The sequence below is a fragment of the Chiloscyllium plagiosum genome, unplaced genomic scaffold, assembly GCF_037043375.1.
Source record: "Chiloscyllium plagiosum isolate Xiang-an unplaced genomic scaffold, Cpla_swu_hap1 HiC_scaffold_48, whole genome shotgun sequence".
Lineage (NCBI taxonomy): Eukaryota > Metazoa > Chordata > Chondrichthyes > Orectolobiformes > Hemiscylliidae > Chiloscyllium > Chiloscyllium plagiosum.
The window spans coordinates 22,544,374-22,556,965 of record NW_028270186.1 but is presented as its reverse complement, the minus strand read 5'-3'; the positions used below and the strand labels follow the sequence as shown (position 1 = coordinate 22,556,965).

The 12,592-nt window shown below is 50.2% G+C and overlaps 1 long non-coding RNA gene across 1 annotated transcript in view; it reads right to left on the bottom strand.

The window, feature by feature from the left end:
* Positions 1 to 849: 849 nt before the first annotated feature.
* The window catches only part of LOC148135748 (uncharacterized), a 46,273-nt gene continuing 34,530 nt past the window's right edge, over positions 850 to 12,592 (bottom strand). The window contains exon 6 of the long non-coding RNA XR_015754880.1: positions 850 to 1,515. This is a non-coding gene — a long non-coding RNA (uncharacterized LOC148135748). The remainder of the gene's footprint in view (positions 1,516 to 12,592) is intronic.

Sequence of the window (12,592 nt, the reverse complement as noted above, 5' to 3'; positions counted from 1 at the left end):
TATACACAATGCTCCTTCAGTGTGTTGGCCTATTTATCCTTCCTGTAGAAATGGATAAAAGATTTGATTATCCTGGTCTGTCGTGGTCACACTACAGCCCCATCTCCATAATGACAGCTCCATCTGACCTGGTTCACACTATTTAAAGCTACCATTTCACTGGCCTTGTTGAAATGTTCCCAGCTTCATACTTGCCCCATTGAAGGCTGCTGTCAGTCAACTAATGTTTCTCCCTCTCAATTATTGCATTTCATTCTCTACCATTATCCTGAACTTTATAATAAAATGATCGCTGCACCCCAAAACCATCCCCTACTGAAACTGGATCCACTTGCCCCACCTCTTTCCCAAGGACCAGATCCAATAGTACATGCTCTCTTGGGTTGGATACATACTCCTCCAGTGAGCTCTCCTCCATGTAATCCAGGAACACTTGACCCTCGTAAACCTTCACCACCAGTATCCCTGTCAATATCTGGAAACATTAATTTTCTCAGTATAACTGATCTGTAGTATTGGTCATCGGTCTCAAATGACCCTGCGTATTTATTGTCTCCATCATTTCTTTGGTTCCTGGCAGACAGACTGTACCTCACAGTGTAATTGTACACTTTTTGTTCTGTAGCTCCAGCCAAATTCTGTCCTTGGACGGATCCTCTTTCTCTTGGACGCCTAAACTAATGCTAATCTAAACCAATACTTCTACCTTCATTCTTTCCCTTCCCTTCTATCGTTTTGGAATCCTTTATACTCAGCAATATTTAACACACAGTCCTGCCATTCCTTGAGCCAGCTCTCGGTGATCAGTACATCAGATTTCCACACACAAATCTACATCTGGAACTCCCTATATTCCGAGTATTTATGTTCATGCAGAGTACCTCAGATTAAGGCTTCCTTTCTCACTCCATCTTCCACTAATTAACTTGTTGTTGTAAATTAGTACCAACTGCATCTCCCATTATTTTGAGAATCCTGGTAGTCTCCTCTACTATTCCTTTTTGGATCCTAAGCACACATCAAGTTATTTTCAATCCCTCCCACACAGCCCACAATGAATTCAGTCCCAGCTCTGTCACGTTAGCCCTCCCGGCTTGTCCAGTTGCTGCCTTCCACAGAACCAGTCCCAATGTCCCAGGAAGCTGAAGCCCTTCCTACTGCACCATCGTTCTAGTCACACTCTCATCTACCTAAAACTCTGAGTTCTGGTCTCACTTGTACATGGCACGGGGAGTATTCCAGGGATTGCTACATTTGAGGTACCACTTGCTAAGCATCCATCTAGCTCCCTAAATTCCGACTCTCAGACCACTTCACCCTTCCTACTCTGCTGTTTCTCCAACTCCAAGTCCCAGTCAGCCTCGATCCTCGCTGCTGATGAATATTCTCCTGCTCTGTGGTGCTCTCTCTCAGGTTCCTTCCTTTGTGATTCCCAGGTATTGGTAGGCCTCAAGCCTCAGCTGAGGTTTATAACATCCCATTCCGCATTGCTCTCTTATAGGATCTCTGTTGTGCCTGGAAGACAGTGGAAAAGAGGAGGATTAGACAGAACAGAGGGGGTTACAGTGATTGAGCGAGCTGTATGGGATGGAACAGATTGTCTGGGGACCTGCAGCAACTAAAGACGTTTCCTGGAAGATACAGTGAGAGTTTCAGACATTGAAGAAGGCAAAGGAAATACAGAGATGGTGGCTTGTCCATGACGGAGCTTTGGAGAACCTAAAAGGCTTTTTCTGAGCTGCTGACAGAAATGTGTAGACTTCAACAAATACAAATTGACAGCAAGTGGTGTAAGGTACTGGAGACTGTTGAATGTTACAGAGTTAGAAAACTTACAGTAACTGGGCGGAATATAAACTTTTGGAGCACTTGTGGTGTTCAAGGACCGTCAGGAATTGAGGAGATGCAGAGAATGGGAGCATTCCAAATATGGGATTATAGGGGCTGGAAGTTCTTAGAAGGATAAGGAGGATGAACAGTGCCAATTTAGCACACACAACCATCGTAATTATAGAGATTTAGGAAGGGAACCTGTGCTGTCATTGAATACAGTTATGTGGAGAGTTACAGAAGCTTAAGGGTTTACAAATTTAAAAAGGGATCGAGTTTAGGTGATCAGAAGTTTAAACAAGAATAAAGAAATTTTAGAGATCTCAGGCACAGATGGGAATGGAGGAGGTGAGATATTGTGAGGAACTACAAGAGTTATAAGTCGGGGAGGATGCCAGATATAAAAGGTAGAGCTGCATTGTCTGTGTGCAGTTATAGACGTGAGGAGTGTTGTAGCGCCTGCTGGAGGGGACACAGATAATAACAGTTCCAACAGCTAATGCAGTGGCTCACCGCCACCTTCTCAGGGACAACTCCAAATCAACAACACATGCGAGCTCAGCCAACAAAGCTTATCTTCATGAATAAATGAATAAAATATCTACAAGTAGCACTGAGATCACTAAAGAAGTCTCTTTCAACAGCCCTTCACAAACCTGGAACAACTATATCCTGGAAGGACAGGAGCTCCGGGTGCACGGGAACACCAGCATTTCCAAGGTGCCCGCCAAGCCACTCTCCATCCTCCCAGCACTGTGTCTGTCCCTACACCCAAAGGACTGCAGTGGGTGAGGAAGCCAGCTCACTACCACCTTCTCCAGGGAATTACGGATGGGAAGGTAATGGTGAAACTCTGCTGTTTACAGCCAGATCGAAACATAAATTCAGCAGTGTGTGTGAAATGAAATTTTCATTTCAGACCAACATGCTTAACACGGATAGTGGATTTGTCTGTTTGGCACAAGGCAGAGTGTGAGAAGAAAGGGGATTTTATCACGATGGGAACTGGTGATGAGGGGAGCTCTGCAGGGGTCAGTTTAGGGACTACACTCTACACGATATTCATTCAGAGTCTGGACAAAGGATGTGAAGGGGTACGAGAAATGGGTTTCCAAGAACGATCGCAGAAATGAAATTCGTGTCATATGAGGAGCAGGTGAAGTGTCTGGGTCTGCACTGGATGAAGTTTCAGAGACGGCGGTAGAATCTCATTCAAACTTACAGAATACTGAGGGGCCTGGATGGAGTGGACGTAGGGAGGATGTTTCCAGTAGTAGGACAAACTAGGGGCCAAGGGCACAGCTTCAGAACGAAGGAATGACCCTTCAGAATGGAGAAGTGGAGAAATTTATTCAGCCAGAGGGCGATGGATCTGTGGAACTCACTCCCTTATGGGGCTGTGGATGCTAAGTGATTCAGTGTATCTAACTCAGAGATAAGCAGGTTCTGAATGAATAAGGAGATCAATGGTTACAGGGAGTGAGAGAATGGGGTTGAGAAACAATGCGTCCATAACCGAATCGTAGAATAGACCTGATGGACCGAATGGCCTAATTCTATCCCTATACATGATGGCCCTTGAGCCCCGCCCCTCCAACCGCCACCAGGACAGAACCCCACTGGTCCTCACCTACCACCCCACCAATCTCCATGTACAGCGCATCATCCGCCATCATTTCCGCCACCTCCAAACGGACCCCACCACCAAGGATATATTTCCCTCCCCTCCCCTATCAGCATTCCGTAAAGACCACTCCCTCCGTGACTCCCTCGTCAGATCCACCCCCCCCACCAACCCAACCTCCACTCCCGGCACCTTCCCCTGCAACCGCAGGAGGTGCAAGACTTGCGCCCACACCTCTCCCCTCACCTCCCTCCAAGGCCCCAAAGGAAACTTCCATATCCGCCACAGATTCACCTGCACCCCCACACACATCATCTATTGCATCCTCTGCACCCGATGTGGCCTCCTCTATATTGGGGAGACAGGCCAGCTACTTGCGGAGCGTTTCAGAGAACACCTCTGGGACACCCGGACCAACCAACCCAACCACCCTGTAGCTCAACATTTCAATTCCCCTTCCCACTCCACCAAGGATATGCAGGTCTTTGGACTCCTCCATCGTCAGACCACAACAAAACGACGGTTGGAGGAAGAACGCCTCATCTTCCGCCTAGGAACCCTCCAACCACAAGGGATGAACTCGGATTTCACCAGTTTCCTTATTTCCCCTTCCCCCACCTTGTCTCAGTCAAATCCATCGAATTCAGCACCGCCTTCCTAACCTGCAATCTTCTTGCTGACCTCTCCGCCCCCACCCCAGTCTGACCTTTCACCCTCACCTTGACCTCTTTCCACCTATCACATTTCCGACGCCCCTCCCCCAAGTCCCTCCTCCCTACCTTTTATCTTAGCCTGCTGGACAAACCTTCCTCATTCCTGAAGAAGGGCTTATGCCCGAAACGTCGATTCTCCTGTTCCCTGGATGCTGCCTGACCTGCTGCGCTTTTCCAGCAACACATTTCCAGCTCTGATCTCCAGCATCTGCAGACCTCACTTTCTCCATAAATATAGAGGACTCCAGTCAGCCCACACTGAGAATACTGTGAACAGGTTGGTCCCCTATCTGGAGGGAAAATGTCCTTGTATTGGGGGCAGCCCAGAGAAGGTTAACCAGACTGTTCCTCAAAATGGAGGGATATTGATGAGAAGAGGTGGAGAAGGTTGAACTTGCAGTCGTTAAAATTTAGAAAATGAAGCACATTTATTGATACACCAAAGATTCCTGTTTGCTTACGGATTAGGTACTGAGACATTGCTTCCCTGAGCAAGGATCTGTAACCGGAGATAAAGGGGAATACAGACACCAGAGAAGCGAACAAAGAAAAGCTGGGTTGTAGAGACTGGAGGATATTACAGAGTTTGGGTGGTTTGAGATCACTATTGGTGGTTAGAGATCATTTGGTTGTCGGGCTGAAAGATGTCAAGGAGAGTTACAGGGTTATCAGTTCTGAAGGAGTTACAGAGATCAGGAGGAATATAGGGGCTAGAGATTACACAGTAGTAGTTGGAGAGACAGGATATTATAGAGAAAGGGAGGGTTATAGGCACTGGAGAGTAGACAGATGGGGTGGTATTTGGAGCTACAGGAGTTTATAGAGAAAGGGAGGATTGGACGGACTGGAGACTACATAGATTGTCGTGGTAGTTGGAGCTGCAGGAGTTTATTGAGACCGGGAGGATTGTTGGTGTCGGGAATTACACTGACATGGACAATAGATGGAGCTGCAGGAGTGAGTGAGATAGGGAGGGTTGAAGAGGTTGGATCAGTTCACACAGCCAGGGAGAAGTGTAGGGATTGGAGGAACCAGAGATACTGAGGGTTGTAGGGATGCAGGAGTTCAGAGAGTTATTGAGGACTGTGAAGGCAGGTTTACAGCATTCCCATCAGTTACACAGAGATGTGGAGTGCTGTTCTGGAGGGGGTTACAAAAACCAACAGGGTTGCAGATACTGGAAGATATTACAAAGACAGTGAGCTGTAGTACTTGAGGAGGTTACAGGGACAGGATGCGTTGAGGAGTTGACGACTGCTACAGGTGTTAAACATGCTGTAAGGGATCAATAACCTTACATCGATCAGGGGGATTAGAAACTCTGGAGATAAAGAATGAGAATTGCAGGAACTGAAGAATACCACAGAGATATGGAGTAACACATGAGTTACAGGAGTTACAATATGAGATGAACCGTATTCAATGGAATCAGGGAAGATACAGGGAGATCTGAAGGGATTACAGGTGATCAAAAGGACAGGGAGGCTTCTCAGTGGAGGATTGGGGCAGTTTACGCAGACAGGGAGTATTTTATGGAATGGTGCTATTAACAGAGACTATGAAGTTGTATAGAATTGAGGAACAAACAGAGATACGGAAGGCTATAGTTAATGAAGACATTTGTTGATGTCAGATGCTGAGGTTCTGGAAATTATATGGACCGGAAAGCTGTACAATCTGTCAGAGCTTACAGAGACAGGAACAGCAATAGAGCCTGGAGACACAAACACAGATAGGGAGTATTACAGACACTGGAGGTGGTTTCTGCTTTAGGGATAGTTGTAGGGGAATGTAACGTTTACACAGATAGGGGTCTAAGAGCTGAAAAAGGTTATGGAGATGATTAGATTGGTGGGGAGACTGGAGAAGCTTACATTGACAGGGCTGGTGATAGCGACAGGAGGATGTTACATAGATAGCCAGTCTTGTAGAAACTGATCGGGAAAGTCACAAGCATTGGAGTTGTTTCCACAGATCGGGGGTTTTACAGGGACCTGAGAGGTTTACGCAGATAGGGAGGTTTGTAGGATGTCCACATTTTCAGAGTGTTTCAGAAATGGAAAAGGTTACACAGTGAAGGAGGGATGTTGGAGCTGTGGGAGTTCACAGAGTCTTGAGGTGTGAAGGGTTGGGACTGTTTATGGATAGAGGGATATATTTAGGACAGTAATATGGAACGCAGAGGGAGAGTTTAGATTAGATTCCCTACAGCATGAGAACAGGTACTTTGGCCCAACAAGTCCACACCAACTCTCCAAAGAGTAACCCACACAGACCCGCTTCTCTCCGACAATTTACCTAACACTATGGGCAATTTAGCATGGCCAATTCCCCTGAGCTGCACATCTTTGGACCGTGGGAGGAAACCGAAGCACCCGGAGGAAACCCACGCAGACACGGGGAGAATGCGCAGACTCCACACCGACAGTCACCCGAGGCTGGGGTCGAACCTGGGTCTCTGGTGCTGTGAAGCACTATTGTACCCCACTGAGCCACCGTGCTGCCCCAAATTGCAGAATTACGCAAACAGAGAGTGTTTGAGGTGCTGGGAGGACTGTAGGGAGTGGACGAGCAAACAGAGATGTGGCCTGCTGTTGTGGCTTGAAAAAGGTCTGGAGGTGTTTATACAGATAAGGAAGGTGGTAGGGATGGGAGAAGGTTACTGAAATCGTGTGGTGCTAAAGGCCAAGATTCAGGAGTGTGATCGGAACTGCAGAAGGTTACAGTGACATCATGTTCTCTTGGGGCTTGAGGAAAGTACACACGTGGGTATTTTGGTCCCGGTTGGATGATTTTACAGAGATGGGGGAACTGTAAGTATTGTGCAAAACTACAGAAATAGGAATTATTGTACTGGGTGCAGGATGAGATTATTGAGATTGGCATGTTATCGACATGGGAGCAATTTACACATAGGGAGTGTTGTCATCATCGGAGTAGGTTTCAAATATACAGCGGGAATATGATAGTGGTGGAGGTTACAGAAATAGGAAAAATTCTGGGAATTACAAGCATTCAAGACATTGGCACAAACAAGTCGGACCGAAAGGCATGTTTCCTTGCTGTATGACTCTATCACATGACAAGAGACAGCGTGAGGAGGGAATATAGAACGGAAAGATCCCAGGATTCAATACCATCACCTTGAGGAAGGCCTGCTTTCCCCTCTATTGTATAGATCCTTACTAAGACAGCACAGGCCTGGATTGACACAGGAAGGCTCAGTACAGCAGAGTTAAAAATTAACAAGAGGGGGGTGTTTGAGCCTGGGACCATCATGCACTGTGTTCGTTCTTCAACACTGTATCTATGTCATGTCTTCTAGACCAAAGTTCGATCCCTTAAATACACTCTGCTCTGTTCACTGTGAGTGATCTTACAGATCTGCAGGGTTTTTTGAAGGCTCCATATGTCTCTCTTCATCTCTCTGGCTGACCGATTGTCTTCAATGTGGTGATGAATGAAACAGGAATTGGGAATTCTGCTGAGTCAGGAGCATCCTGAATACTTACAGGAGTCAGAGAAATGAACAGAATGGGACATTAGACTGATACAGTGAGGGTTACACATGGAGAATGGCACTGAGTCCCACAGAGACCTGGAAAATCCAGTCTCCATCCCTGGCCTGTGCTGCTGCGTCTCCCTGGAGTGGAGAATACTGTTGGGTCAGGATCTGGAATAACAGCAAAAGGTGCAGCCACGGGCAGCAATTATACCCTCACAGTGACAGATACCACATGGAGAGATACTGAGTGATAGCATGAGAGTGCTGAAAGGTATCAGGATCAAATCACGGTCAGGACGAAGGTGCACTGGGAGCAGTACTCAGGGATAAGTGAGCAATCAGTGGGCTAGGCAATGGCCTCGTGTTACCCTCAATCGATTCCTCATCCAGAATTTAACGCCAGTAGCAGGGATACCCATCTAACTTACTTAATACCCTTTAAGTAAGGAAATCTGTTATGGACTGCTGGTCTGGCCTACATATGAATCCAGACCCAGAGCAAGGATGTTGACTCTCAACTGCCCCCTGAAATGATCGGGAAGTCACTCGCTAAACGGCAGCTTGGGTGTGGTCATGAAATGCTGGCCAGCCAGAGACAGCAACATCCCATGAGTGAATTAAAAACAACACTACTGGGAGCAGTGTCCTGGCCAAACATTTCAGTGGGTTTCTGGACAGGGCTTTAAACTGACAGAGAGGATGCAGGGACAGAGTTCAGGTGAAAGGAGCTTTCCAAATCCAAAGTGAGAAGGTGACGCATCAGGACAGCATGGCGATGTGACTGAAGACAAGCAGAAAGGAACAGGAACGGACAGTGAATTAGGCTCTGACAGGAAATTCTAGGAAAAAGTCAATTTCAGTTTTTTTTTGGAATTGTCAAAGTATCAGCAAGGTTTGGTCACCAGAAAGATGTGGTGACAGGAGAAACTGTGCTGTACTGTTCTGTGTTCCAAACAGGGTGGGTTACAATGGCAGGAAGAGGTTTCACGAGGCTGAACGGGATCAGATGTGAATGAATAGACACAATTAGGAAGGTTTTCTCGGAGTGCCAGAGGTAACAGAAACACCAGTGGCCTGATCTGAAGCAGATGACCCAGACTGGGCTGGGTGTGGGGATTGGAGGTGGTTTCACAGGGAAGGAGGACCATAGAGCCATAGGAGAGAACAGAAATGCGGAGAGCTGTAGGGCCTGCAGGATTTCAGGGAGATGGAGAGGTTGGGAGGGATGGGCCAGGTGACAGGGATAAGGACGTTGATTGGATGGAGCGGTTTATACAGGCAGGAATGTTTCAGGCGAATCGAGCAGATTACAGTGATAAAGTGGGTTATATAGACTGGAGGAACAAATAGAGATATGGAGGGTAGTCATGGCTGAAGATGTTTATAGATACAGGAAGGTTTAGGCTCTGCAGGTGAGCCAGATATGAAGGGTATGGTGTCTGACAGATTTACCAGAAGGGCAGTAATTTTGGTTGGAGACAGTTTCACAGATAAGGGAGCATTAGTAACCATCTCCAGAATGGTCAAAGTGGGAAGGGTTGTAGGGTATTTTCCCTTCACACTAACAGGGACATACTGGATTCTTGAGATCACACTTTTAAAAGCCTCCCATTTGCCAGTTATTCCTTTTCCATCAAACAGACTCACCCATGATTTGGACGTGTCGGTGTTGGACTGGGATCGGCAAAGTTAAAAATCACACAACACCAGCTTACAGGTGCACTAGGTCTATTTAGAAGCACTGGCTTTCGAAGTGCTGCTTCTTCATCAGGTGGTTGTGGAGCACAGTCATAAGACACAGAATTTATAGTAACTGGATGGTAGTGTCATGGAATGAAATATTAAACAAGTTTTGATTAAGTCTTTCATCTTTTGAATGATCACCAGTGCTTCTAAATCTAATGCTTCCAAACACAGTGGGTCATCGATTATCCAAATATCAATTATCTGAATATCGGATTATCCAAAGGAGATCTCGAGGTCCCGATAGAAACATTACATCAAAGAGCTGCTTGAACCCTGACTGTGTGTTTTTTTGTTCACACTGATTAAAACAGATCTCAGCTACTGAAATACTGCTGAGATATTGAGCCCAGGTTACATCTCCAAATGACTGACCTCCCACCCTCTCTGGCTCTCCAGACTTAGACTGGAGTTCTGCATAGGGCTAAATCCTAAATCCCCCTTCCCCAGATATTCTCTCGAACATTGTCCTGCACAGGGCAGACGTGTAACTTTTCAAAATGTTGAAGGAAAAGTTGTGTGTAGCTATGTGTGCATGTGCACGTGCGTGTATGTGTGCATGTGCGCGCGCGTGTATGTGTGCATGTGCGCGTGCGCTATTTGGAGACTTACCCACCTGTCTTACTGTTGGTGTCCGTTCTGGCTGCCCAGGAGGGGGAGGAGATGATAGGGCAGGGGCGCACGGGGGGGCGGGGCAGCTGGGGGTATGGGAACACATGGTAGGTGGGGCGGGCGGGGGGTGTAATGTTGGATGGGTTTGGGGCCGGGCGGGGGGGCGCTTTTGGAGGCGGGCGGGGCAGTATTTGACAGGTTTGTGGGAGCTGAGGGGGATGTTGGATGGGTTTGGAGGCAAGCGGGGTGATCTGTTGGAGACAGGCGGAGGGGGATGTTGGATGGGTTTGGGGGCAGGTGGGGTGCTCTGTTGGAGGCGGGCGGAGGGTGATGATGGATGGGTTTGGGGGCAGACAGGGTCTCTGTTGGAGGCGGGCAGAAGGTGATGTTGGATGGGTATGGGATGGATAGGGTGATCTGTTGGAGGCGGGCGGAGTGTGGTGTTGCATGGGTTTGGGGCGGGTGGGGTGCTCTGTTGGAGGTGGGCAGAGGGTGAAGTTGGATGGGTTTGGGGGCAGGCAGGGTGCTCAGTTGGGGCGGGCGGAGGGTGATGTTGGAGGCGAGCGGAGCGTGATGTTGGAGGCGAGCGGAGGGTGATGTTGGAGGCGAGCGGAGGGTGATGTTGGATGCGTTTGGGGCGGTTGGGGTGCTCTGTTGTAGGCGAGCGGAGGGTGATGTTGGATGGGTTTGGGGGCAGACAGGGTCTCTGTTGGAGGTGGGCAGAGGGTGATGTTGGATGGGTTTGGGATGGATAGGGTGATCTGTTGGAGGCGGGCGGAGTGTGGTGTTGCATGGGTTTGGGCCGGGTGGGGTGCTCTGTTGGAGGTGGGCGGAGGGTGATGTTGGATGGGTTTGGGGGCAGGCAGGGTGCTCAGTTGGGGCGGGCGGAGGGTGATGTTGGATGGGTTTGGAGGCGGGCAGGGTGCTCAGTTGGGGCGGGCAGAGGGTGATGTTGGAGGCGAGCGGAGGGTGATGTTGGAGGCGAGCGGAGGGTGATGTTGGATGCGTTTGGCGCGGTCGGGGTGCTCTGTTGGAGGCGAGCGGAGGATGATGTTGGATGGGTTTGGAGGCGGGCGGGATGATCTGTTGGAGGTGGGCGGAGGGTGATGTTGGATGGGTTTGGAGGCGGGCGGGATGATCTGTTGGAGGTGGGCGGAGGGTGATGGGTTTGGGGGCGGGCGGGATGATCTGTTGGAGGTGGGCGGAGGGTGATGTTGGATGGGTTTGGGGGCGGGCGGGGTGCTCTGTTGGAAGCGAGCGGAGGGTGATGTTGGATGCGTTTGGGGCGGGCGGGGTGCTCTGTTGGAGGCGAGCGGAGGGTGATGTTGGATGCGTTTGGGGCGGGCGGGGTGCTCTGTTGGAGGTGGGCGGAGGGTGATGTTGGATGGATTTGGGGGCGGGCGGTGTGCTCTGTTGGAGGTGGGCGGAGGGTGATGTTGAATGTGTTTGGGGTGGGCAGGGTGATCTGTTGGATGTGGGCGGAGGGTGATGTTGGATGGGTTTGGGGGCGGGCAGGGTGCTCAGTTGGGGCGGGCGGAGGGTGATGTTGGAGGCGAGCGGAGGGTGATGTTGGAGGCGAGCGGAGGGTGATGGTGGAGGCGAGCGGAGGGTGATGGTGGAGGCGAGCGGAGGGTGATGGTGGAGGCGAGCGGAGGGTGATGTTGGATGCGTTTGGGGCGGTCGGGGTGCTCTGTTGGAGGCGAGCGGAGGGTGATGTTGGATGGGTTTGGAGGCGGGCGGGATGATCTGTTGGAGGTGGGCGGAGGGTGATGTTGGATGGGTTTGGAGGTGGGCGGGATGATCTGTTGGAGGTGGGCGGAGGGTGATGTTGGATGGGTTTGGGGGCGGGCGGGATGATCTGTTGGAGGTGGGCGGAGGGTGATGTTGGATGGGTTTGGGGGCGGGCGGGATGATCTGTTGGAGGTGGGCGGAGGGTGATGTTGGATGGGTTTGGGGGCGGGCGGGATGATCTGTTGGAGGTGGGTGGAGGGTGATGTTGGATGGGTTTGGGGGCGGGCGGGATGATCTGTTGGAGGTGGGCGGAGGGTGATGTTGGATGTGTTTGGGGCGGTCGGGGTGCTCTGTTGGAGGCGAGCGGAGGGTGATGTTGGATGCGTTTTGGGCTGGCGGGGTGCTCTGTTGGAGGTGGGCGGAGGGTGATGTTGGATGGATTTGGGGGCGGGCGGGATGATCTGTTGGTGGTGGGCGGAGGGTGATGTTGGATGGGTTTGGGGGCGGGCGGGGTGCTCTGTTGGAAGCGAGCGGAGGGTGATGTTGGATGCGTTTGGGGCGGGCGGGGTGCTCTGTTGGAGGCGAGCGGAGGGTGATGTTGGATGCGTTTGGGGCGGGCGGGGTGCTCTGTTGGAGGTGGGCGGAGGGTGATGTTGGATGGATTTGGGGGCGGGCGGTGTGCTCTGTTGGAGGTGGGCGGAGGGTGATGTTGAATGTGTTTGGGGTGGGCAGGGTGATCTGTTGGAGGTGGGCGGAGGGTGGTGTTGGATGGGTTTGCGAGCGGGCGGGGGAGCGATGTTGAGGGGTGGGGGGGCGGTGCTGGAAGAGTTTGGG